A 24,081-nucleotide genomic window follows, 5' to 3' on the forward strand; every position below is an offset into this window, starting at 1 on the left:
TCGAGTCAATAGACGAAGTTGCACATCTTATTGGTAGGGGTACTTTGGGGTGGAGGTATCATCAATGAAAACTGCAAGTCCACTCGTAGGGAGAAAGTTGCACATCGACCGTCAGGTAGTTGCACATCAACTATCAGGCAGTTGCACCTAGTGGGGCCTAAACATACTCATGCAGCGTCTAGTTTTGAAAATCACGTCGCGATGATTCCAACAGTGAAATCAGATCTTAATTTCGATGCATGGTTTGAAAGTTATGCCATTTTGAATTTTTAAAACAAAGAATTAAATGCAAAACAGAACAAAATGCATGCACCAAAAGATGACCGTGGAAGTATCCTGTAGGATGTGAGAAAAACCAAGATGAGAAAAGTTTCCTAGTGGAGAAAGGAGACAATTTTTTCCTAAAATAACCGGCAGCTTCGGAGCGCTTCGGGTAGCCGTTTGCCCGCTAAACGCGTTCTAGAGTTTACACCTGAGCTCACATGCGCCCTCCTGTACAGTAAAATAAAAAACAATAGTAAAAGAAATAAAAAGCTGAAATTTTTGGAACAAAAATTGACGAATTATGAACATGTGTTCAAATTTTCATGAAAACGCAACACATAGAGAATCAATTTTGTTTTTTCTACGGAAGCATATTGACATGTTTTTTCGTCATGGAAATTTGCACACATGTTCAGAATTCGTCAATGGTCTTCCGTAAAAAAAATTCAGATTTTTAAAACTGATGTACTATTTTTATTTTTACTATTCACGAGGATGCGTATGAGCTCACGAGTAGAAACGATACTCTCTTCGAGGGTGTGGTGAGTAAGCAACATCAAATACTGACTTATTCAATTGTTCACAATATCGTAGGGTAGCACGTGCTTTTTGTTGAAAAAGGCTGTTAGTTTAGCAGAGCTACATTATTTAACAGCTGCACCGTGGAATGTAACGATATTATCCTTTTTCTTTTTGGAGGAAGTTGAATAAAGTTGTCTTTGATGTATCCACCATTGACAGGTAAATCCGGTACTTGAAGGACCATAATTTAGCCTCGTAATCTTGCATCACCCAGTCATTGATAGAAGCTGTCCAGGGAGTCAAGCCACCCAATAAAGCAAGTGTACCCTCCTTGTCGAACAACTTCATGACGACTGAAGTGGACAATGCATCCATCGAAATGACTAATTCTATGTCAAATTCAATAATGTCTTCACCGCCTCCCATAATTTCACTGGTACCATAAATACGCTAGTGCCGTCTTCATGGTGGTGGACTGGTGGTAAACTGGAAAATGCGTGTGGATAACTGGGTTACAGATGTACAACTAGCTACCCCGAGAAAATATAAGGAAGGCATCACAGGACGCTTGCGACAATCTGGAGAATGGTGTTCGGAGCCCAGGAGAAAAGGTTAGAGCTGCTGATGGGAAACGGTGTCACGAACAACCACAAGGCTGGTGGGCCGCCTGTGGCCATCGACCACGGGGAGCAACGGCTAGCGCCTGTGGTGCTCATGCAAGAATCTGGGCGTGATCACACCGCGTCATGACATGGTGGTGGCACGACAGCGGCTGACGTCCTTCGGCGACAACCTATGAGTATTTTTCAATGATCTTTTTGGGCAGGACCTCGTGTAGGGTCACGCCTCTCCTTCCTGGCATCGTAGTTCTCTATCGACTCCCGTCGGCTGGAAAGACATGGCAAGACTTAGTCCAACAACAGCTTGAATCAAGGAGAGAGGCAAGTAAGGTGATAAAAAGCTTAAGTTTTACATGAATCACTATTCTTAATGAGGTTATAAATACAGTTATTCAAACTGGTATATTTTCAAATGACGAGAGAGTTCCAAGTCTTAATTTTTTGGGACAATTGCATTTTTTACCCCTAGTTGCTTCCTACCCACGGGTTTTGCCCTTACTTTTCGAGTTTGCTTAGTTTTGCCCTTACTTTTTTAGTCGAGGTCCCTCGAATGCCCTTTGACCATTTGACCAAAACTTTGAAAATTCATAACTAATTCATATGAACTCAGAAAAATGCAAATAAGATATCAAAATGTTCCGATAAATATTACCTTTATGTGCATATCATTTGCATTCAGGACAAAAGCACCCTTTAAACTACCTAAGGTAATTAATGTTATTAACATTATTAAAAATAAAAAGGTATAAACAATATTTTTTTCATGAATAAAAATTACATGCAAATGTAGGTGATGTTTTCTAAACATCCAGATATCTTATTTGCATTTTCTGAGTTTGTATCATCTTGTTATGAATGTTCTAACGACTTTGACCATTATTTGGAAACTTCATAACAAATTGATACGAACTCAGAAAATGCAAATAAGATATCGGGATGTTTTGGAAACATCACCTACATTTTCTTGTAATTTTTATTCATGAAAAAATATTTTTTATACCTTTTTATTTTTAATAATCTTAATAACATTAATTACCTTAGGTAGTTTAAAGGGTGCTTTTGTCCTGAATGCAAATGATATGCACATAAAGGTAATGTTTATCTGAACATTTTGATATCTTATTTGCATTTTTCTGAGTTCATATGAATTAGTTATGAATTTTTAAAGTTTTGGTCAAACGGTCAAAGGGCATTTGAGGGACCTCGATGGAAAAAGTAAGGGCAAAACTGAGCAAGCTCGAAAAGTAAGGGCAAAACCCATGGGTAGGAATCAACTAGGGGCAAAAATGCAATTGTCCCTAATTTTTTAGTGTGATCTCGGCCATAGTTTTATCTTGGACTTCCCCACCTTTCGATTTCATTGTGAGCTTTGCCAGTAATCCTCCGTTGATTTGTTCGTGTGCTGCTCAGCGCTCTCCCTCTCTTGATCCATCATGTCGTATATGAAATCCCTTCATGTCTTCATTCCACTTTATATTGCCGCAGGTGGCCAGGCTAAGATGTGGTCTCTGTCTTGAGGAAGATGCACACTGCGTGATGTATACAAGTACAAACATTCGGAGGATGAAAGTAAATATTTCTTGGTTCTTATGTTGGGTGATTTGCAACACGAGATGGTAACTAATTCCTATTGTTAGATTTAGTGCCAGTCCATCATGTTTTGTTTCTAATGCGTTTAGACATTAGTTACTTTCTGAAGCGTTAATGACAAGTACATTTACATGGGCCTTTATTATACATTTACATGCGCAAGTGATGAACGTATGTACACTACACCACAACAATGTATTCCCTACGGACGCGTGTTGGGTTAAGTTAGTAGTTTGGTATTCGAAAGATGTTTTCCCACAATATAGTTTTTCGACACACAATTCATATTTTATTAGTTAAAAGTGAAAGTTGTGGTTGTACCCCCCTTATCTAACCATCCATTTTGTGCCTCGCGGTCAATTCATGAACTTTCCACTTTTGCATCTCCAAAATAAAGGAGCATATGGACACCAAACTTTACAGGTCAACAACGTATTCGATCTATGACGTGTAACAAAAATTCAGTTTTTTTTGTTCAAATCAAATTTAGTATATTTATAGTAGATCAACAAATTCCATATTCTCTTTCCAACATTTTAGTTCCAAAGTTATAATGATCTATAAAGTTTGATGTACATATGTTTTATCATTTGAGAGGAACCACAAAAGAAATTTGTATGTCCTAAGTTAGTTGGATAGCACATATCTCGAAGCAATGTGGGAGGGTATAGATAAGGGAGTGTGCACTTAGTATTAGCAAAACCTTAAAATTCTGGTCAAAGTTTTACTCATAATATCGGAGAAAGTAGTTGCTAGAAATTGATGAGGATTTTGTGCATTTACAGAATATATCTAGGAGATATATAGTAGCCAGTTAATTTTGTGAGATCATTTATGTACAGATATGTGGTCATTTTATTGTATTAATTGTAATGGGATTTTTTGGCATGGTACTAAAATTATCTAAATATTGGCCGATGGAAATAGATAGCGTTCAAATATTATCACGAGAAGGCATGTTTTCAATCCTTTAAAACTCAACCACACACACTAGCAGGAACACACTACCCAGATCGAGAAATACCAATCTCTCACACTAGGTTTGCTACGTAGTGAGCCTGCCGGCCAAGATTTTGCTTTGGGATCGCTTCTACCGTTGGTCCCCATTCCACTGCACTCTTCCATTTCAAGGTCTGTTATTCAATCCATAGCTGGTACTAGATGGTAGTAGTAGACATTAGAGACTAGTAGTACTGTGCTGCATAGGTAGATGCATGGTTCGCATATATTCATTTTTTATATGAGAAGTATATATAAGTAAAAATCGTAGGAGTGGCCGTTCAGTTGGAATTGATCTTCCTGTGGTGCCGTTTTGTTTGTAGTATTAATTCAGAGGAACACCGTAGCAGACCAGAGGAACACCGTTCGTTTCCTCTGATTTTATGGAAGTCAAAACATTCGGGCCGAGCTCTTTTTTGTAGGAAAGCCCGAGGAAAAGAGATATAATGCTACCCTGTGATGCAACTCTTCTTTGCCATGGGCTGGTCCAAGAAACACGCGTAGGTGAGTTTGGTCCATAACTTGTATCTAGGCCAAGTAGTGTTATTGGCAGGTCATCCTACAATAATTGTGTCCCGCCTTTTGAATAGGTCGAGGTGGTTCACTAGTACATATATTTCTGTTATTTTAAAATAATGAAGCATATTTTGTGTGCTAATAGGATCTTGTGTGGAATTGCAAGCACTTGAATTGCACATGGAGTTTGGAACTACAGTCTCGACCTGCAACGCGGCGGTGGTTCAGGATAGCCACATCTTTGTGGTTAATGACTATAGTGTCATCAAGGAAACTGGACCGGGCAATTTTATGAGGTCCCATGCCTTCCAAGTTGGTGATTATGACTGTTCAGTTAGATTCTACCCACAAGGAATCAATGCTGAAAGCCAAAAGCACATCTCTATTCTTGTTGAGCTTATGAGAGAAAATGCTGAAGTGAAGGCAATATTTTGTTATCGACTGATCTCCCCAGGAGGACAGAGCACGGAGTTGAATCAGATCGGAGTGTTAAACTTATCTAGTGCAGAGGGCAAATGTAGGATGGGAGGGTGTGGGATAAGGTAATGGAGAAAACTTTGCTTGCAGCAGAATATGTGGAATTTGACCACTTCTTGATTGAATGTTCGATAACTGTTATGAAAGATCCATTGGTGACTTGCAGTGACTTACTACTTTCACCCCAAGTGAAGCTGCCACAATCCCATCTATCAACTGATATGGAAAATCTATTAGAGTCAAAAGAAGGGGCGGACGTGACCTTCTACTTCCAAGGTGAATCATTTCTTGCACATATGCTAGTGCTTGCTGCAAGGTTCCCTATGTTTAGGGTGCAGCTCTATGGCCCAATGATGGAGAAAGACAGATCATCTATAATCCTGCAAGATATGTTACCTGACGTTTTTAAGGCTCTCTTATATTTTGTACACAGACTGCTTGGTGCTTCCTTTCAACAATTTTGATGACGAGGACATAGAAGAGATTGTACGCCACTTACTCGAGGCTGCTGATCGATACGCAATTGAAAAGCTGAAGCTCATATGTGAGGCTATTCTTTACAGCTGTCTTGATGTACAAACAGTGGCAACTACATATGCGTTAGCTGATCAACATTAGTGTAACGATCTCAAACAGGAATGCCTCAAATTTATAGCATCTCCAACAATACTTGGTGAAGTCATGGCAAGCCAAGACTATGATAACCTCAAGAGAAAGAGTGCTAGTTTTTCTAAGCGTAAATGAAAAGTATGTTTACACCAGTCTTTATTATACATTGACAAGTGCAAGTCATGAGCGTGTGTAGGACGTGGAGAGTGTGGATGCAACCAATCCAAGACTTGGCGTTCGCTAGTGAAAACAGAGTGACGGCTAAACCAAATTATACACTAAACTGAGGCCAAATACACTAGTGAAGACAAAAGTGATGGCTAAACAGATTTACAGAAACTAGACACGGGAAGCGTGTTCTGTCGCCTCTAATTAACAAGCTTGAGCGCCAGCTGCAGTTGGTGAGAGAAAATCAAGAAGACACACCTGATGAGAGAGACGATGGCGGCCAGTTCGGGCAACAATGGTTCACACCTGTGTTATGGAAGAAGGCGGAGTAGAAGGTCCTCGTCGGAATGAGGCAAAGCAGCAGCTCAGTTGAGTGAGCGAGGCGACACCAGGGAGGAGGGTGAAGCCGTGCAAGCCCGTGCTCGTCGCAACCAGTTAAGGAGGAGAGTAGGAGCTAGAGGCCATAGTGCGAGGTTCTGTCTAGACGGAGGCAAGCGAGCTCGGCCCGGAGTGTAGGAGGCAGAGCAGCAGGAGCCACCACGGCGTGGTGGATGGGCAAGGTGAGACGGAAGCATAGCTCGCCTATAGGGAGCCAGTAGACCTGACGTCACACATGTGTTTTTCCTTTTTAATTTTATTTCTATTAAAAAGAGTATATACATTATTATGAAAAGATAATTTATATAATTTTTTAAAAGTGTTCATTCCACATTAAAAAATGTTCATACTGTGTAAAAAATGATCTGTCAATATTTAGGAAATGTTTGTACTCCCTCCATTTCTTTTTAGTCTGCATATAAAATTTGGTCCAAGTCAAACTTTGTAAAGTTTGACCAACTTTATAAAAAAACATATCAACAATCACAGTATGAAACCAATATATTAGATGCATCATGAAATGGATTTTCATACCATATAGTTTTAGTATTGTAGATGTTGATACTTTTTTATATAAATTTGCTCAAACTTTGTGTAGTTTGACTTTGACCAAATCTTATATGCAAACTAAAAAGAAACGAAGGGAGTACCATTCGATAAGAAGTATGTGTCATTTCGAAGCTATTCACTCGTTTCCAAAAATGTACGTGGCATTTTGAAAAAAAATACAATGTAAAAAATGTGTGCATAATTCAGAAAAATGTGTCATGCAGTTTAGAAACAATGTACATTACACATAAAAAGAGCTATGAACAAAAGGCGTGTCAAGGCAAAAGCAAAACAGAAGTCACCAACATTCTCATACATGCCCTATGGAGATTGAAGGCTATGGATTCTTCTCGAGAGCTCATATGTGTTATAGTAGGTTACAGTTGGACTTGGCTTTGGACTGTGTGTAGACAGGATAGGAGCTGTGTCCTATTAGGACACTTGTATCCCAGGCCTCTCATATATATCGGGGTTAGACACACGATGTAATCTATGCCAACATAATAGCACCGGAACGCAGGGGAAGCCGGCGGCATGTGCCGGTGTCCAGGGCGACCGGGTGCGGTATTGTAGCGGTGTCATGGGGAGGAGCGCCCATAGTCAAGCCCCGGGGATATAGCCATATCGGTGAACCTCGTTAACAAATCTCGGTGTCGTGCTCGTGTGATTGCTTGGTTCTTGGATGATCGACGGAGTGCCTCAGATTTATTCTAACAAGTGGTATCAGAGCACATGGCAAAGTGCGGATGACAAGTACAGAAGGAGGCGTAATGCTATAGTTGTGGGACTTGTCAGAGACTATCCGGGAAAAAAGGATGAGACAACTGTGAATTTGACTCAGGATGACACAGGGCGACGGTGAAATTCCTTTAAGCTTCAGACAATCGGTCAAGAAAGAGCGGCGACGTTGAGTTCAGGTAACTCTTATATGTGGCGTCCAATATGTGAGTTGTTCATTTTCACGTAGATAGTGGTCGGTGTGTGATGGCATTAAACGGATTCTCCGGAAGTTGGAAGCACAAAGTAGAGTAATGAGGAACTTAATTTTGCTGGAGTGTTGACTGTGAAGAAGACAAGAAGGGACTACAGTTGCAGGTGGGGTCATATGGAGTCTGGGAGTAGCAGCAGTACTCATGGTGCATCTCAAGTCCAATGTACATGGAGGTTCGACGCACGGATGAATCCAAGGTGGTGGAGAATATTCGCCAAGGTGGAGTTTGTTAGAATTGTGTCGAATATTATTGTACAAGTTAGGTTACAGTTGGACTTGGCTTTGGACTGTGTGTAGACAGGGTAGGAGTTGTGTCCTAATAGGACACTTGTATCCCAGGCCTCTTATATATATCGGGGGTAGATACACGATGTAATCTATGTCAACATAATAGCACCGGAACGCAGGGGAAGCCGACGGCATGTGTCGGTGTCCAGGGCGACCGGGTGCTGTATTGTAGCGGTGTCATGGGGAGGAGCGCCCATAATCAAGCCCCGGGGATGTAGCCATATCGGTGAACCTCGTTAACAAATCTCAGTGTCGTGCTCGTGTGATTGCTTGGTCCTTGGATGATCGACGGAGTGCCTCGGATTTATTTCTAACAATATGCACACTCATGAACAGTCAAAATAGTAAATGATATAAAAAAACTGATTATCTTGGAACAAACATTGACGAATTCTCCACATGTGTGCAAATTGTTATGACGAAACAACACATAGAGCATCAATTTTGTTTTTTTCTACGGAAGTAGTTTTACATGTTTTTTATTCATGGAAATTTGCACGCATGTTCAGAATTGTTAATGTTTGTTCACATTAAAAAATCAGATTTTAAAAAGTTTGTATACTACTTTTCTTATTTTACTGTTCACGAGGATGCATCTGAGCTATAAGCAGAAACTTGATGTCCCTGATCTTTGTGCATCTCATGGCCTAGAATTGGAGCTAGGATTTCGGAGAGGGTGCGGTGAGTAAGCAACATGCAATACTGACTCATTCATTGTACACAATACCATAGGGTAGCACGTGTTTTTTTTGTTGAAAACGACTACTGATTAGCACAACCATGTTGTTCAACAGCTGTGCACCGTGGGCTCCAAGGATCTTATCCTTTTCTTTTTGGAGGAAGCTGAATAAAGTTGTCTTTGATGCCTCCACCATCGACAGGCCAATCCGGTACTTGAAGGCCCGTATTTTAGCCTCGTAATCCTACATTACCCAGACATTGATAGAAGTTAGCTTGGAGTCGAGCCACCCCATAAAGCAAGTGTCCCCTTCGTGTCGAACAACTTCCCGTGATGGCACGACTAGGGAGGACCGCGCATCCATCGGAACGACTCTGATTCTATGTCGAACACAATAATGTCTCGACCGTCTCCTGTAATGTCACTTGCTCCATAAAGAGGCCAGTGCAGTCTGCCATGGTGGTGGACAGGTGGTAAATAGTTAGATGAATAGCGCATTTTCTTGAGTAACTTTTGTTCCGTGGAAGGCGGCGAAACCATTGTAGGAAAGGCCAGAGATGCTGATGGGCACCGGCGTCACAAAGACGATGAGCTTGGCGGCCCCGTGTGGCAGTCGACGATGGGGCGCGATGACTTTGCGGTGGCGGTGCTCAAGAAAGAATGCGGGTGTGGGTGTCACGCTGGGCAATGACATGGCGACGACACGGCAGCGGCCGACCTCCTTGGGTGGCAACCAGATGAGTATCATGTCAATGATCTCCTCAGGTAGGTCCTCAAGCAGGGTCACGCATCTCCTACCCAACTTCATAGTGCGTTGACGACTTCGGTCGATTGAAAAGACATGGCAAGCTTTAGTGCAATAACAACTTTAATCAAGAAGAGAAGCAAACTAAAGTAATGGCAAGTACATTTACATGGGTGTTTATTATACATTGAAAACTTCAAATGATGAACATTTGTAGGACGTGGACAGAGTGGATGCAACCAGATCTAGACTTGGTATTCACTAGTGAAAACGGAAGTGACTGCTAAACCGAATTATACACTGAACTAAAGCCACATACAATGCTAGCTTAACAGAAACTGGACTCGGAAGGCGAGACCCTCGGAGGGTCCTCGCGATGGTATACCGAGCTATGTGCGCATCATGAGAATGTTATTTCGCTTGTAATTGACTAGCTTGACCGCTGGCCGAAGGTGGAGAGAGAAAATCAAAAGGACGCACCAGAGAAGAGACAGACAACAACAACTAGTTTGGGTTGCAAAAATGCTCACCTCCATTGGTGTAGAAGGTGGTGGAGAAGGCGCTTGCTAGAGACAGACAGAGCATCGGCTCGTTTGAGTGAGTGAGGCGACGCCAGGGCGGAGGGTCCAGCCGTGTCGGGGCCGTGCTCATCCGTGACTAGGCCAGGAAGAGAGTTGGAGCTGGAGGCCATCGTACAAAGTTCCAATGTCTGGCGGCAGGCGAGCAAGGTGAATCTGTTATCCAGGAGGCAGGGCAGGAGCTAGGACAGCAAGGTGGATGGGCATGTCAAGACGGTAGATGAGCTCACCTAAAGGGAGCAAGTAGACGTGATAACACACATGTGCTTTTTTCCTTTTTATTTTGTTTATATTAAAGAAATAGTAAATAAACAAAGTTTGCTCCACTCTTAGAAAATGTTTGTACCGTTCATAAAAACTGCAAGTGACATTTAGTTTTTGCATGCATGTCAAGAAAATGTATGTGACATTTTTGGAAAATGTTTGACATTATATTTTTTGTGTGTAATCCAAACAAAATGTTTCGTACCGTACAAAATGTTCAGAACTTGTATTTTGAGAAAACGTTAATCGTATATTAATCTTTTAACACACACACACACACACACACACACACACACACACACACACACACACACACACATATTTGGAAAATTACTAGTCAAGTATTGAAAATCTTAAATATATATTCAAAATATATTTTAGATGTATAGAAAATACACAATGTTTATGAAAAATAGTACACACCAAAACATATATTTCCAAAATGTTAAACATGTTTAAAAATGTTTGTAATGTACATTAAAAGTGTACAATGTGCATAGAAAAAATAACAGAAAATAAAATAAGAAAACCACAGAAAAACAGAAGAAACAACAAAGAAAACTGAAGAAAATAAAGGTAAGGAAAGAGGAAAAAAACGAAAACCAAGGAAAGACAGAAGAAAACCGATGCAAAAAAGTGAAAAAAGTATAAGCATCACAAAAAGAAAACTACCACATAGGTATAATACTGGATCGGCCCAGTAGTGCCTCGCGTAGGCGAGAATTATTAGCAAGGCAACACATTGATACCCCTAAAAAGGGAGCAAATTGATTTCGAAAGGAGCTACATCTATCTTCTATATATATTAAAGTATTTGACGGGTTTCCCAAAAAAAGATAAATAGACTAAAAATTACCACATTAATTAGAAATATATGACCATCAAATTAATAAACCAATTTTTTATAGCCATTAGATATGATTGTAAGTTAACAAACATACAGTTATAAATCAAATTTGCAGTTTAACATTTTGGTTTGAGCCTGACCACTCATTCTCTAGTGATCAATCAACATAGCACCATATTAGAACATGTATACGCTAACCAACATGTGGTTGGATGGTTAGGAGAATAGTGGTATTCCCCAGCCCATTCCATGAGGGTTCAAGTCCTAGACTTGGCGCTGGTGCTCTCACTTTCCTTGGATGCGGCTGGGAACAACATACAATTATAAATGGGTTGGACAAAGAAATGTCTTAGCATCATCACCTGCAGCTGCAGCCCTTGAGCTGATGCACCAGGTTGTTGACCTTGTTGAAGTCCACAGACTGCTTCCTGGGTATCTCAAAGCAGAGCGGACGAAATAAGTACCCAAGATGACATGACGAAAGCAGATGAAGAGAAGGGGGTCTTGGGGGCGGACAGCAGGCCGACGATGTTGTTGAGGATCCTGTTGGTGTTGGCGATGAAGAGGTTGATGACCTCAGGGACCAAGGCTGGGCCTGAGCTGCCATCCTCGTCCATTGACTGCAAGCACTGGAAATACTCATCCACCATACCCTAGATGGATCACTTCACGAGAAGCTAATGTGATAGTCAGCCAACAGCCACACGGGTTTAGTAGGGGGTTGAGGGTGGAATGGCCATGGCGAACATGGATGTGACAAGGTTGTTCAACTGGGCCCTAAGCGCGGCAGCCGCCAGGGCGATCGATTGGGGGAGAGGAGCAGGTGCTGGAGGGATCCGAAGCTGTCGTGGCTGCGGCGGTGTTGTCGAGGAAGAGTGGAGGAGGCTTGGGGATGGAGACCCTTAATTATATGCGCGGACGGATGAGGCTATCCGCGCGAAGACGTGTGGCTGGGAGTGCCCCCCATTAATAGTGTACTAGTGGCTCGGCCGGGAGCCATTAAGGAGCTAGATGTTGTTGACGTCGGATGCAGATACATGGGCGCTCTGTCAAGGCTCGTTGGATGGTTGCACCACTGGCCATTGATAGTCGGCATCTCTCTAAAAAGTAAAAACCTCGAGATGTATGAATACCAACAAGAAGTTTAGTGGTGGCTGGCTGAGCTTGTCTTATGGATTGATCGAGGGGCATCCAGAAGGATGATGGAAACCATCCGTTCAATCGTTGTTGGTGTAATAATCTCTCAGTTGCATTTAATAATCGACGCGATGCGCGCGTGTTTGAGGACAAGAGGACAAAGAAGAGACGAAACATAATTGTATATCCAACTCATGTTCACTTTGCTCTACAATAAGCGAGTTCAGTTCAGTAATGGAATGAATTTGTTCCGGCTAATAATAGAAGAAAAAACTCCACAATGCTCGTTCGCCAGAGCCAACTGCATTCCGTTCGATTGCTTCACTTCGCCTCTCTCGTGTAAACGAAGGAGTAGTTCGTTGGATTGTTTTCTCGCGCCTAAGTCAGCCCTGTGGAGACGTCCTGGCTCAGCCGGGAGCCATTAACAACTAAAGGTTGACGACGCCGGATGCAGCCAGATGAGCCACGGTTCAAGGCTCTGACCACTCGTTCGATGGGTCCTCCACTGGCCATTGACGGCCGGCATCTCTAAAAACCTGGAGATGTATGTTCACGAAGAACAAGTTTAGTGACGGCTGGCTAAGATTATGTATGGAAAAACATCAATGATTAATTAATTATGAGTTTGAAGCGCATGCACTTTAAGAAGAGGGAGTTGCCATCACATACTAGTTTATACATCAGTTCTTGTAGGAATATTTATAAGTCCAATGGTGGGAGAAGCATCTCTTTATCTCATCCCCTCTCCCTCCCCCTCCCCCTCCCCCTCCCCCTTCCCCGCGCCGCCCCTAGCGGGCGTCTCGTGGGTTGATTCCCCTCCCGCCGGCGTAACCCCCCTCTCTCTCCATCTCTCCTCGCCGCCGCACGAGGCTGGCGCCGGGCCATGCCTGAGGCGCGGTCTGGGACTGCGGCGGCCGGGCCGGCTCCGCTTCGATCTGCATCGGAGGGTCTCGGATCCGGGCGGCGGCCCCTGGCGAGGCTCCCTGTCTCCTGCGGCGGGCAGTGGGGTTGGCGTGGTGCCGGCGATCTGGTCGGGTGGCCGACGGATCTCCGGTGGCCTGGGGCCTCGCGTGGCTGCCTTGGCGGCTGGCGGCGCCAGATCTGGCTGCTGGCCTTCTTCTATGCTCGGTGCGCTTCTCCTGCGAGGGTCCCTGGGTGTGCTGTATGGCCTGCCTATGGGATGCGGGCGATTCTGGTGGTTGGGATCCAGATCGGGGGAAACCCGGGTCAGCTCCGGCAGGCCGCGACGACGCCGACGCCCGCGGGCGCCGATTTCTTCATGGAGACGTCTGTCAAGGTCTGCCCTTCCACTCCCCACCACCTAGCTTCTCGGGTGAAAACCTAACTCTGGTGGGCAGTGGCGGCGTCTTTGGCGCCGCGACCTTCTTGAAGGCGCTGCCTTGAGGGCTGGGTGGTGGCGGGCGCTGTTTGGGGACGGTGACAGCTGCCGACGGCGTGCCCTTCTTCGCCCAAGCCTCCGCTTTTCCTCCGACGCGTTCTGGTTCTCCTGGGGGCGTCGTTTTGGAGTAAGTGTTGGCTGGGAGGATGGTGGAGCGGTGCTCCATCTCACACATTGATGGTGGCGGATGTCGGCGGCATGCGCTGTGGAGGCTCGACGTCCGATGCACAGAGATGGACTCACGCAGGAGGAGGTTGCTGTTTGGCGTCATGGTGGCGTCAATGGCGGACTGGCCAGACAAGGTAGAAGCCTCAATTTGATCTGAAGACGGACCTGTGGAAGATGGCGGTGACGACACATGAGTGCGTCTGACCGGGTTATGCCCCAGACCCGGTATGTGGCTCAGCTGGGGCTTCCGAATGTGTTTCGGCTTCCGGCTTTTGATGTTAGGCTTACGTGAGTGGTCTGGGTAGTGGACCGACTACCACCCCTTCATCATATCGGATAGGAGTAGTGGCATATGTTGTCAAGATGGTGGATTCAGGCACATTGGTGTAATACTTTGTAAGGTCCTCGAGAATAATCAATAAAGTGGCTGTATGCATCTTCCAGATGCAGAGGCCGGGGGTCATCCTCTTTTTCTAAAAAATGTCCAATGGTGGGAGCAAGTAGACGCGACGTTACACATGTGTTACAAATACTAATACTTGTATTATGGAAATATAATTTGGTTAATTTGTTAAAAGTGTTCATCGCACATTTGAAAATCGTTCAATAAACAAAGTTTGCTCAACTCTTAGAAAATGTTTCTTCCTGCTCAGATCATTGTGTACTTCTATTCCGCCTCCAGGCTGAACAGCTAGTCCAAAACAAAAGAAGGTGCAGATAGTATGAACTTTTCCGGGAAAGAGCGTCTGATCTACCGGCAATTATCACTGGTAGAAAAAGGGCCTGTTGTCCCGGTTCGTAAGGGCCTTTTGTCCCGGTTCCTGAACCGGGACTAAAGGGTCGGTACTAATGCCCTGTCCCTTTAGTCCCGGTTCAATCCAGAACCGGGACAGATGGGCCTCCACGTGGCCTGTGCGCGGAGCCCAGGCAGGAGGGCCTTTGGTCCCGGTTGGTGGCACCAACCGGGGGCCAATAGGCATCCACGCGTCAGCATTTCTGTGGCTGGGGTTTTTGTTTTTTTGAAGGGGGGGGTTGGGGGTTTTGGGGGTTAATTTAGGTGTTTCATATATTGTGTTAGCTAGCTATAATTAATAGAGAGAAGTGTCCTCTCTTATGTCCGTGCTTGGTCGACGCTACATACTATACATACGTATAGAGAGGACTAAACACGCTAGCTAGCTAGTAAGCAAACGAAGGAAACAGAAGATCGTCATGAACATATATGCATACAGAGAGAAGTGATATCGACCACCTCTCCTTCTCCGAGAGATTGATCGAACAACGAGTTCTGGTATATCTATCCCACACTACCGGCTACATATATACAATAATTATCTCTTACAAATATAATCATATGGACTCATGGTTCACATAGTATTCTCCATCTTCAGCGATCACGTGGTTAAGAAAGAATGCCGCCAATTCCTCTTGAATTGCTCTCATGCGAGCTGGTGCTAGGAGTTCATCCCGCTTCCGAAACATCTAATTTGAAGAAGGGGGTCAATACATATATATATGAAAGAATGAAACTCAATACAAATGATGGTAATAAAATAAAATTGTGAATGTTGTTATTTACGTACTTCATATTGTTCGTCAGTGTAGCCCCACTCACAGGTCGTGTGGCGGATGGACTCGCAAACGTAGTATCCACAGAAATCATTCCCTTGTTCCTGCCACAACCACTTTACAAGGAATAGAGGTCAATCAAACTGATAAGCAAGAATGCCAAATGGTATTGATGAAACTAGGGCTTGAATCAATAGGAGATGCGTGGAACATGCTACTATAGTACTTACTTTCGGGTGTCTAAATTGCAGCTTCTTCGGGAGTCCTGGAGCTTTTTTGAAGAATTTTTTCCAAACCCCGCCAGACAAAGAAAGCAATTACTTGATATATCAGGAAATGAACAAAGTTGCTGATATGGTGGATAATGACCGATTTAACTTACTTCTCGAGCATTTGAGTCATGTCCGCATAGTCCTGGGGATCTTTTCGTCTTGAGTCTAAGACGGTTACTAGTCCCTGCTCAAGCTTAATCTCCAGGAGAATATAGTGGAAACTGCACACGCATGCATAACTCATCAATTACATTACTATAATCTTGACTAATATATAAGGGAAACCGAATACGCACAAGACAGTAACACTCACTTGAAGTTGTAAGGAAAGAGTATTATATCTTTGTTTTCATTTATTACCAACGATCGTAGCAAGTTGGCCTTGGTATCTGCGGCATGAAATTTAACCTGAGTTGCATCTATGAGATATGTGTTAATGAACCCAATATCACCGCTTGTCTTTTCTTCAATTCGGCGATCTTCAATCTGCATAATATAGTGAGGATGATTATAAATACATGCAATGAAAGAGCTGAGCTATATAGAGAGACTTAATGACAGAAGTAGTACTACTTACAGACAGTAGCAGGTGACCGTTGTTTTATCGAGGGCCAATTGATTGAAAAACTGAAAGAACTCCTCAAATGGAACATGCAACAGTTCAATTCCAACGAGGTCATGCTCCTTTTTAACTTTCACATACAAAGTACTCCTCCCCCCAGAGTCTCTGCAGATTTTCAAGTACCAATCATGCAATCTTCGCATCATCGTTGATAGAGATCTTTCATCTTTGACGAGAGGCTTCCCGTACTCGTATCTTTGTATCTGCACCTCCATGAAATCATAATGTACATCGTCGGGCAGGTAATCGCCAAGATTGCTATAACCGGGCACCATCCTCGGATCATTAGCGACGTTGTCGCTAGGCACCTTGAGCGGGGGGCACGATGGCTTCTCTTGTTCGCCGAGCTGGGCAATTTGTTTCCCAGCTCGTTGTTCTTTCAGCCTTTGATCACTGACAGTACTTCCCGACCGCTCCGCTTCGGCAAATTCCTTTCCAATAATGCGCTCATAGTTTCCTTTCGGGGGAGACTTGGGTGGTTTTGTCAGGGCAGCCAGAGTGCGCTTCGCTTTCACCGGATCTACCGTCTCCTCCGGAGGTGGATTTTTTTTTGCTTTGACCCCTTCATAGAAGTTCCTCACTTCTTCTCACGCGATCTCGGCATTCTCCTCCGGGGTCCTGTCGTATGGTAACTTCTCTGGAGTCTTCAGAGAAGGACCGAATCTGTATGTCCTCCCTGCTCTGGCTGTACTGTTAGACGCCGGCAGAGTAGACAGAGCAGTTGTCTTCTTTACTTGCTTACGAGGCGGAGGAGAAGGACTACGACGTGCCAGAGCAGCCGGAGCGGCGGTAGGTCTCTTCCGCCCTTGCTGACGAGGCAGAGAAGGAGGAGGCTTGCTGGTCGGGCGTGTCGGCGCAGGCGGAGAAGGAGGCGGAGTGCCGCCACGCGCCGGAGAAGGAGCCGGTCGAGTGCCCTGATCGTCACTCGCCGGAGGAGGAGGCGGTGGAGGAGGTGGAGTGCCCTGACTCACCGGAGGAGGAGGCGGTGGAGAAGGCGGAGTGCCCTGACTTGCCGGAGGAGGAGGAGGAGGCCGAGGCGTCCAGTTCAGAAGGTTGATGAGCTCCTTCCGCCATAGGCATGGAGTCTTCAGAGCAGAACCCAGCCTAGTCTTCCCTTCACCGGTAGGGTGGTCAAGCTGGAGGTCCTCAAATCCCTCCGTTATTTCATCCACCATCACCCTAGCATATCCTTCTGGAATCGGCCGGCAGTGAAAAGTTGCGCCGAGTTCAGTAGGATAAACAGAGCCAACAGCCGCCTTGACCTTCAAATTCATCCATTGCGTCATAAGGTGGCAATCTTGAGAGTCCGTGATAGCATCCACGGGATAGCTGGCAGGAGCCATCAAGGCATGCTCCGGCTGAAGGAGCTCGGTGGAAGCCACGCTGCTTCTCCGCTAATATGGTGGGGTAGCTTCAGGGGAAGCTTCGGCAGTTCGTTTGCTGCGATTTGCTTCTCGTTCCTCTATCTCTTGTACCCTTGCTTGCAGCGCCTGCATTTGGGTCTGCCGCAATTTTTTCCTCCTCTCCTGGCATTTGTAACCGCCTGCGTCCGTAAACCCAACCTTCCACGGAATGGAGCCTGGCGTGCCTCGTGTCCGTCCAGGGTGCTTAGGATTCCCGAGGGCCATTCTGAGCTCATCGTTCTCTCTGTCTGGAAAGAACGTCCCTTGCTACGCTGCTTCGATATACTGCTGAAGCTTCCTGACTGGTATGTCCATTTGATCGTTCGTCCAAATGCACTTCCCTATTACAGGGTCCAAGGTTCCGCCAGCCCCGAAGAACCAAGTCTGGCAACGGTCTGGCCAGTTAATTGTCTCTGGTTCGATCCCTTTATCAACCAGATCATTCTCAGTCTTGGCCCACTCAGGCCGGGCTAGAAGGTAGCCACCTGACCCCGTGCGATGGTGATGCTCCTTCTTCGCAGCATTTTGCTTCTTTGTCGCCGACATCTTCTTACTCTTTTCTGATGTCTTGTGGGCCACAAATGCGTGTCAGTGATCTCTAATCTTCTCATATCTGCCCTTGAATTCTGGTGTCTCTTTATTTTCGACAAACTTATTCAGCTCTTTCTTCCACCTCCTGAATAGTTCTGCCATCCTCTTAAGAGCAAAATACTTGATTAATTGCTCTTTAACAGACTTCTCTGGATCATCCTCTGGCGGGAGGGTGAAATTTGACTTCAACTCAGTCCAAAGATCATTTTTCTGCATATCATTAACATAAGACACCTCAGGGTCTTCTATAGCCGGCTTTAACCATTGCTGGATGCTGATCGGGATCTTGTCCCTAACCAAGACCCCGCACTGAGCAACAAATGCGCTTTTTGTCCGGAGGGGTTCAATCGGTTGGCCGTCGGGCGCGATCGCTATGATATCAAACTTTTCATCCGAGCTCAACTTTTTCTTCGGGCCTCGTCTCTTTGCCGAAGTTGTGCTCGATCCGGAGGGCTAGAAAAAAGAACAAAGACTTAATTAATATGTGTGCATACCAAAACAATGAATGCATCAATTAGCTAGTCAGCAGAAGCTTAACTAATATATATACCTGGCCGGACTCGGTTCGGTCACCGGAGACGTCATCACGGTCTCCTTCTTGCACTGGCATTAGGTCCCCGGAGCCATCATAATCATAGCCAGCTGCTTCCAGACCATCGGTGTCGTTGAGAAACAACAAGCAGACGGCATCACTTCCTCGTGCGATTATGTCCCCCAACAACTCTTCTTGTCGTCTCGGGCGGTGTCCATAGTTTCTACAAATATTGACAACATGGCAATTATTATTCAAACATGACAGATGGATATTCAAATATTGACAACAAATATTGACGCTGCTTCTCTAGGGTTTGGGGTGGCCTCGACGCTGCTTCTCTAGGGTTTGGGGTGGCCTCGACAACGCTTCAAGGATAAAAAAAGAAGAGGAAGAAGAAGAAAAAAAGAGGAGAAGAAAGAATAGAGGAGTTCTTACTCCTCTATTCTTTCTTCTCCTTTTTTTTCTTCTTCCTCTTTTTTTTATCAGGAACGAGGGTCGTCGAGGGTCACCGAGCGGTAGAGGAAACCCTAAATAGCAAGTATCGTGGGTGTGAGATACATGTGGCCGTCGGTGTCGGACACTACATCCACGTCCCACAAGTGACGTGGGCGTCGAAGCCCGCGTCACTTGTGGGACGTGGATGTACTGTCCGACACCGACGGCCACATGTATCTCACACCGACGATACTTGCTATTTAGGGTTTCCTCTACCGCTCGGCGACCCTCGACGACCCTCGTTCCCGATAAAAAAAGAGGAAGACGCCCACGTCACTTGTGGGACGTGGATGTACTGTCCGACACCGATGGCCACATGTATCTCACACCCACGATACTTGCTATTTAGGGTTTCCTCTACCGCTCGGTGACCCTTGACGACCCTCGTTCCCGATAAAAAAAGAGGAAGAAGAAGAAAAAAAGAGGAGAAGAAAGAATAGAGGAGAACTCCTCTATTCTTTCTTCTCCTCTTTTTTTCTTCTTCCTCTTCTTTTTTTATCCTCTTCTTCCTCTCATGTTCGACGACCCTCGACCCCTCGGTGACCCTAGACCCCCTCTCGACCCCCTCATGTCAAAATTATCGGGTCGGGGGTATATCGACAGCGACATACCCGATACATACATACATACATACATATCACATGCATCCATACATATATGAACAAAATTAATATCTACTAATTAACAACCTAAATAAAAAACTAATACATATAGGAAGAAGAAGAAAAAAGAAGAGAAGAAAGAATAGAGGAGAAGACTTGGATGCGGACTAAGAGCACTCGGCGGCGCACTCCTCTGAAATCTCGGCCGCTCCAATGATCTATTGGGATCCGTGCCAGTTTCATGGAAATGATATTTGGGTGTGAATACGCGGCCGGTGGCATACAAGGCAACAGTTCGTACCTGTTCTGAGTCATTTATTAAAGTTTCATTTGAACAGTACGAAACAGAACAGTGGCCTGGGACCAATTAATTCAATCCACCTTCACCTACCTTTATGAGTCTTCTCCGAGCATGCAAAGGCTCCATTGCCACATCTGAAAAGGAGGCAGTGCCTTGTACTGTTCTTATTCCAACCAATCTAGGAAGAGACACGGAGGATACTGAGTGCGCTACTCGTCCAAGGGTTCCCCTGGTTAGCAATAACCTGAAGCTGCCTAGTTAATCTTGCTGGCGGGGATGATTCCTTCACCAAATCCGCATATCAAGTTGGTCCACAACATCGACGGAAGGTAACTTGTTTCTCAAACATTCCTATTGAATATTACCAGTTGTACATTATCGTTTTGCTATCTCAAAATTTTAGCTCGAATGAAGAAGATCTGAGAGCCAACAAGTGCACGGCTACCATAGCAGAAATGGCTGTCACAGAGATGTGCACACTCTCGACCATAGCTGAAGCGGACGAGCTAGATTCTTCGAATGCAAGCATCGAGCAACATGTGTCTACTGTGCTAGATGGAGACCTTGGGTCGAAATCAAGATAACAATAGCCAATTTTTCGAGCATCTTAATGTATGAGCATCTGTATGGTGACTCTTAATGTATGAGCATATGTCCTATGTATGGTGGAACTATGTATGAGAATAAAAATAGCCAATTTACTAGATGGCGTGGCAATTAAATTTTTGGGATTTTAAAAGGTCGTTTTTATGTTCTTTTCGGTCACAAGATGGACCATTATTTTTGTTACTTTCGACTATATGTAAACTTTTATCTGGTCACCTTACTTAGTATACCATAGTTTTCCCGCAAAAAAAAAACAGTATACCATAGTTAAAAACCGAAATTATATATTCTTCCCGTCTATTAATCATATTTTTAAAATCGGCAACACAACTTATTCAGTTACGTGTCCGTATGCGGTGGAGTTCTTCAAAATAATTCTGCCACGACCAGGGGTCGTCAGATATGGATTAAGGCTGCAGGGCTTTAAATTCGGTGCATTTACAAAGTTGACGTGTGGACAGCAGCCGGATGCATGGTGCCACAAAGTCTGATGTCGTACAAAGAAGCACTGACATGGAGTAATTGTGCCAGCCGACGGATTTTTTTGACAGCTCATTTTTACACATATAAATTCAAAAAAAATAACACAATGAATGGACGAGGCAACGTAAAAAATTGTAGGTGGAAAGTGAAGTTGATCAATAAACAGTTAGACAGTAATAAATGAAGCTTTTAATAGACTAGCAAGGTAGGTTCAAACTGTGGGTTGGAATATTTTATTTCATCGCAAATGGAAATTCACAAGAAGTTTCCTTCACTTCAATGGACACTGGCCTACTAGCAAAGCGTTTCCAGGGTAGTATCGCTTTGCTCAAGAGACTAGCTTGAAACGGGGGTGCTTGAGCTTGACATGACAATGAGAACCATCGAACAGTGAGAACGAAGGTGGGAGAGCAAGCTTGAAGGTAAGAATGGATCAGAATGGTATGATATGCAGTTGTGAGGAGGATCCATGTTTCTAAGAATTGTCCAGAGGAGGAAGATGACCGCTACAGTGAGGAGGAGAATGCCGTTGTGAGGAAGAGAGGAGCGTGCACATTTACTTGAGTTGGGTGGTTGGAAGTTGGAAGATGAGGACAGAAAGTCGTTTGGACAAGGACAGAAGACGTGTGTACTGTTAGGCTGATATAAGGACCGGTGATAAATGAATACTAAATGAGAGATGTGTGAATACAAAGCAGCTAATATAGTGAGTGAGAATCCCGATGCTAGTGGATGGGAGCGATTGCAGTGAGCGTAGTCGCCGAGTGCTCCTATGCAATTTCGAGAAGACTTCCTCTTCTTCCTCTCCTCTTCTTCTCCCTCTTCTTCCCCTTCTTCCTCGCCTCTCTCATGAATGTCCGACGTTCTCGACCCTTGACCCCCTAAACTAGTTCTCAACCCTCGACCCCCTAAACTAGTTCTCGACCCCCCTCATGTCGAAGTTATCAAGGAGGGGGTATGTCGACTCCCCTCATGTCAAAGTTATCGGGGAGGGTTATATCGACCCCCCCTCCTGTCGAAGTTAACGGGGAGGGGGTATATCGACAATGACATGCATACATGGAAAAAAATGCTATCCATCTATACATACATAGCCACATACATATATACATGGAAATAATGCTATGAAAAAAATATGAACAAAAAAATTAATATTATCGGGGAGGGGGTATATCGACCCCCCCCCTCATGTTGAAGTTATCGGGAGGGGTATATCGACGACGACAGACCCGATAAAACATAAGAAAACGAAGAAGAAATAAAAAGAGGAGAAGAAGAAACGAATAGAGGAGAAGATCGAAGAAAAAAAAGAAGAAAAAAAGAGGAGAAGAAGAAAGGAATAGAGGAGAAGAAGAAAAAATAGAAAAATTTCTTCTTCTCCTCTATTCCTTTCTTCTTCTCCTCTTCTTTTTCTTCTTTTTTCCTCTTCTTATTTATTTCTTCTCTTCTTCCTCTCCTCTTCTTCTTTCTTCCTCTTCTTTCTATGAACCAGAAAAATTACATATATGGAAAAAGATTAATACACATATGAATAAAAAAATACATATATGAACAAAAACATGCTCTAAACAATTTTTTATACATTTTGAACATATACATACACATAGCCACATACATACACATATACATTATCTATATATGAACAAAAAAATTAAACTAATAAAAATGAAGGGCGCGCAAGGGCGGCGGCACGGCAGGGCAGGGGAGGCGCGCGGCGGGGCGGCGTGCGGCGGCAGCGATGGGCAGGGGCGGCGCAGGGCGGCAACGCGCGAAGGGCAGGGGCGGCGGCGACGGCGGCCAGTACAAGGGGAGGAGCGGGGGAACGGGCGGCGCTCACAGTGAGGTGGCGTCGGCGACGAGGAAGGCTCGGGGACGGCGGACGGTGAAGGCGCGCTTGGGGGCGAGGGCAGGGGCGCGCGGGCTCGGGGGGCAGCGGACAGTGTCGATCTGGGCAGCCTTGCGGCGTCGATGAGCTTGGCGTCGTCGGGCGGGCCGGGGGGCAACTGGCGATGAGTTCGTCAAATTTTCCTAAGTCCTGCTTATATACACAGAGTATTGGTCCCGGTTTGTGGCACCAACCGGGACCAATGCCGTCTTTAGTCCCGGTTGATGCCACCATCCGGGACCAAATGCCAATTTTCAGCAGCCCAAAGGGCGGGAATCGGCGGCCTTTGGTCCCGGTTGTTAGCACCAACCGGGACCAAAGGCCTTGTGTTGCTGCGGCATCGAAAGTTTAGTCCCACCTCGCTAGTTGAGAGGGGTGCGCAGTAGTTTATAAGCCCCACTGCCGCACCCCTCTCAAGCTTCTCTCCATTGCAGGCTTACGGGCCTAATTGTCACTGCTATGCCTGTGGGCCTACTGGGCCTCCTGCGGTCCTGAATCCTGGCCCTTGGATGGGTTTCTAGTCGTATTCAGGCCGTGGGGGCCCAGTAGGTGGCATTTTTTTTGTTGCTTTATTTATTTTATTTTCTTTTGTTTTTTGGTTTATTTTTTAATTCTTTATGCTTTTAGTTTTAGAAAAATTATAAACTTTTTGTTAATGCCATTAGTTTTCAAATTTGTAAACACTTTTTTTCTTTTCTTGTTTTCTTTGTTGCTTTATTTATATTATTTTGTTTCTACTTACAACAAAATACTTATTATTGCTATTTTTCCAGTTTTTTTGTTTTGTTTTCTGCATTATTTATTTTCTTTTGTTTTTTGCTTTATTTTTTTATTCTTTTTGCTTTTAGTTTTAGAAAAATTATAAACTTTCTGTTAGTGCCATTAGTTTTCAAATTTGAAAACACTTTTTAGTTTTTTTAGTTTTTTTG

The 24,081-nt window shown here is 44.5% G+C and overlaps 2 pseudogenes; one reads left to right on the forward strand and one right to left on the reverse strand.

The window, feature by feature from the left end:
- The first annotated feature begins 4,691 nt into the window (after positions 1–4,691).
- LOC119334117 lies at positions 4,692–5,732 on the forward strand (annotated as a pseudogene).
- Positions 5,733–11,442: 5,710 nt separating this feature from the next.
- On the reverse strand, positions 11,443–13,786 carry LOC119334118 (annotated as a pseudogene).
- Positions 13,787–24,081: the final 10,295 nt, after the last annotated feature.

Source organism: Triticum dicoccoides, chromosome 7A (genome assembly GCF_002162155.2).
Source record: "Triticum dicoccoides isolate Atlit2015 ecotype Zavitan chromosome 7A, WEW_v2.0, whole genome shotgun sequence".
Taxonomy (NCBI): domain Eukaryota; kingdom Viridiplantae; phylum Streptophyta; class Magnoliopsida; order Poales; family Poaceae; genus Triticum; species Triticum dicoccoides.